Source organism: Solanum tuberosum, unplaced genomic scaffold (genome assembly GCF_000226075.1).
Source record: "Solanum tuberosum cultivar DM 1-3 516 R44 unplaced genomic scaffold, SolTub_3.0 scf00056, whole genome shotgun sequence".
Taxonomy (NCBI): Eukaryota; Viridiplantae; Streptophyta; class Magnoliopsida; order Solanales; family Solanaceae; genus Solanum; species Solanum tuberosum.
Genome location: NW_006238986.1, coordinates 22,891 through 27,539, shown reverse-complemented (window position 1 = coordinate 27,539; position 4,649 = coordinate 22,891).

Here is a 4,649-nt window from a genome sequence, read left to right as displayed (position 1 = left end):
GCCCCCCCCCCCCCCCCCTCTTGATCATCTAGTTGTCTTTTTTTAGATTTATTCATATCAATCAATTTCTTAGGAGTGCTCTTTCTTAGATTGTTTTGAGTTAGAATATACAATTGTTACTGGTGGGGGATTTTATATGAATGGGATGACTTACTTGAATACAACATCAAATGATGTGATATTATTCAATGTGAAAAATGAGATCACAAAAGTTCTACATATGCCGATCCACCTAGGAGATACGGTGTCTTAACTCTGATAGAAAATGAGTTATGCGATGTAACTGCTTATGATGACTGTGGGGATGTATTTTATTAGAAATCTATGGAAAAATGGACATGTGTCTCATGTGCAGTGTATCATTGTGTATGCATAAATCTTGGACAAAAGAAGTCTTGATAAACATTTGAGATATTTTCGATTGTTGTCAAGTAGAAAACCAATCTTGTGTTTTTTTGTTGAGGCATATTATTCTCTCCTTTCAACAGATATAACCTTTTTAGATCACCACAATGTCGTCGACACTGTTACTACTAGGTGGTACACTGCACGACACAGTAACACTTTAAATTAGAAAAAAAATATTTATTAAATGCTTAAAAAGACTTGTTGTCTAAGATTACGCATATACTACTTCAGGTACATGTCCATTTATCCAGATATGTTTAATATAAATATACCCCCACACTCATTATAAGTAGTTACATATCATAGATCATCTGAGTTAAGGCACCATATCTCCCTGGAGGATAGGCACATATAGAACTCTTGTAATCTCATTTTCACATTAAATGGTAGCACATCATTTGACATAGTATTCTAGTAAGCGATTCCCTTCATATAAAATCCCCCACCAATAACAAGTATATCTTCTAACTCAAGACAGTCTAATGGGAGCACCTCCAAGAATTTGATTGAGATGAGTTTATCTCAAAGAAGACAATTGGTTGATCAAGAGAAGGGATTGCAATGACAATGTGATAAAATGATTCAATAATACCTTGACGCTGAAATGCAAGAACAAAAGTTGAATCAAATCCATGATAATATTAATTAGGAGGGATAAGATTTCAGTCTTCAGTTACATGATTACAAACATAATAATTCTCTCACTCCTGATAAAGGAGTAACCTACCGCTAGAACTTAAAACATTGACACTTGAGACAGAAAACCAAGGGAAGGACTGGGTACTCCATTCACAAAATAGACCAGACATAAAAAATTAGAATTAAATTGAAAATCCTCATCCGGTGTTTGAGAAAAGTGCCATGAAAGTTTATAATATGAAGTACTTTTCTGGAATGATAATAATGGACTAACTATCAAGTGATTTCATTCTTTAGGTATTGCCTAAAACTTTATTTATGATATAGAGTGGAGGAAATGCACTACATGTGTCTTGGCCACATCTTTGATCTTCATGTCCTCTCTTATAATGTAGTCTGCATCTAATGTAGGTAACTCAGACCCATCACTCTACTCCTACTAATAAGCAATAGACTTAATATTGTCCTCTGGAAACTTGTGAATCCCACTATCCTGTTGTTCAGTCTTGTCATCATCCATTTCATAGAGCTATCTATTATGTCACACTTATAAAATTTTATCTATGTTTTTTAATGCGCAAGTAATTGAGTTGCCGGAAAAACAAGAAGAAGGGGAGAAAAGGGATGCAAAATTCTAACGTTGAAGAGAATCATGCATGATCCAAATCATTCCAATACTACTTTACTTATAAATTATTTACCTTATAAAAGAGAAAATCTTCCAAAATTTGTTCTTTATAATGAACCTAGTGAAAAAGAAGAAGAAGATCATCCCTTAAAGCGTATGTATGGACATGAATTTTTAAGTGATGGAATACCTCTAAACATGAGTTTATAGCTAAGTGTATTTTTTCATCTTTATTTAAAAACATTGATGATCTTGTCACATTAAAATACTTCTATCTTTATTTGAGTGTTGATTGTTGTGCCTACATTTGACTATCAACGCAATACCCTAGCGACATACAACATAACAAAATATACACATAAAGACCAAAATCTATATGTTAATTATGTCTTAAATTTTTCCCTTGTATATTTTAAGGAACTTATAATCCCTATTGGTTTGGGAGACCCTTTGTCCTAATAGATTTGGAAATAGAATATATTGACCTTATATGATTGGGAGAACCTTTTCCTTATATATTTTCCCAACCCCTATAGCGGTTGTCACCCTGCTATAGCACCTGCACATGCCAACTATAGCGGCTCCGCCCCCTATAGTGGATTGCACGAACCACTGCAACTCGGAAACCCCTGAAAAGCCCTTTTTTTTACAACATACCTTCGATCCTTGACCCCCCAAAGTATCCCCTTTCACGCAAAGTTCGATTTCGGGAGTTCTACACACCCGAATTCAATTTTGTAAAGACCTATGGTTCCTTGGTGTCTTGGCTACTAGAAATATAAAACAAGCCTATATATATTACCCCACTCATTCGTGTATGGCGCTAGACCTCACTTTGTTCAGATTCCGTTTGACACTAGCCTAACCTAAAAAATTTAAGTCACTTTACCAAAAGTTTTCTTGCCCGATTTATTTCACCATTAACCTACTTATAACGATCGGGATCGGCCGTTACATCTTTAGCTTTTAAAGAAATCCAACAAAAATAGCTAATACTTGAATTTCTATGTTGATATTTATACTTGTAACACCCTAGAAAATTTTGAGCTTAGACTCGAACCATCCTTCATTGTGATTAAGATTTTACCGAGGAATTTAATTTTTACTCAAGTGTTAAGGTCACTAGATATAGCACCTTGAGTTCCAAAAAGAACTAAAGAGAAATTTATTCAAGTCCTTCCTAAGTTCTTCTAAATTTTAGGTCAACTTCAAACGACCATAACTTTTATCACAGGATGAGTTAGGTGACCCATAAGATATCAAATGAAAGGTCTTTGGATTATATTTCCAATTCCGCCAAGTTTGCTAAGTTTCGAGTTGAGATGAGTGAGATATGCCCTTTTGAAGTCAGTCTGTCCATTTAAGGAAAGTTACCCGAAAATATGAGGGGTATTTTGCTCTTTTCCTTACCCAATCAGATTTAATTCCTTTTTAGGAAGGTTTTAGGGGTCTAAACTGATTAGGTTCAGTTTTATAATCCTAATATACTCCTAGGGTTTTAGTTAAGAGTTCAAGAAGAGAAAAGAAGAGAAAAAAGGAGAAAAGAAGAAAGGATCAAGGAGTGCGTTGAGATTCTTGAAAGTTGTTGCAAATTTTCACCATGGGTTTGATCCTAAGAGGTATGTAAGTTTCCATAGTTTTGGGTTCGTTCACCCACACGCCAAACATGATTTTCATATTCAAATTTGTCCATAAATATTGAAAGATTTAAGTTCTTGTTAAGTGTTTTTGAAGTTTCATTCTAAATCTTGTTTTGTTGGGGTTTTGATGAATTCTTGAGATAAAAAGTGAGTGTTTTGAGGGATGTATTGAGTATATTATAGTGTACTTATGTTGAGTAATCGAATCCAAGTGATTGGGTAAGAAACCACTTGATTTTAGGTGAGTTAGAGTCTTAAAACGAGAAAGAAAAGTCGTCTGGGTTTTCTGGGATGGGGTTGGCGCGCCGCCCCAGAAGTGCACTAGAAAGATGTATCTGTGGGTAGAGGGTTGGCGCCCTGCACTACTCAGTGCGCCAGGGTCGCCTACCCCCACCCTTTCTCCGTCGTTTTACCCGTTTGAGTCCTTTAAAAGGGTACCCTCATGCCCTATCGATTCTAAACACTCTAAACTACTTATAAACACCTAGAAATCATTCATAACATGAATTATAACCTTGAATTTATAATTCAATTTCAAGGTAGAGTTAAGAGTTAAGTTTTGAGATTTCTTCCGAACATTTTGAGAAAGTCCCTTTGGGTTCTTTTGAGGAGTCTTCTATAATTTCTAATAACTTGTTTCAACACTCGAGCAAGTGAGTATGAGAATGAGAAGAATGTATTCATGAGTCTACTTTATCATCACGAGAACCTTCATATAATGAACCATAACTCTTGAAATCATAATTCACATTCAAGAGAGAGTTAAGAATAGAGTTCAAGAACGTTAGTGAGTTCAATTGTGAATTCTTTGAGATCAACTATTGATTTGAACTACATTTTGAGGAATTAAGTATGAGAATGAGAAGAATTGTATACATGAGTTCCATATTGTTATTTAGACCCTCGAGTCAAGTCGCTCATGACCATAACTTCCGCATGAACTTTATAAACTGAGCACCTTTGAGAGGAGTAGTATCTTCAAGTTCTAAGTCTTGAGTATTGAGTTCCTAATCATTTTGGGATTATATTCCTAATCATGAGACTACTACATGTTACCTATGAAGGTCCTTGAGTTGAGTAATTCATGTCCATAATTCCGTAATGAACCCTATGAGTCGAGTAGTCTTGAGATGAAAAGTATCATTGAGCCCTTGAGTTGAGTAGTTCATGCCATAATTCCTCATGAACCCTTCGAGTCGAGCATTCTTAAGATTAGTAGTATCATCGACTCCTTGAGTTATGGAGTTGTTGGGTTCCAAGTATTGAATCTATGCATGGTTATTGAAAACCTTAAATTGAGTCGTTCACGTCTATAATTCGGCATGAACCCAATT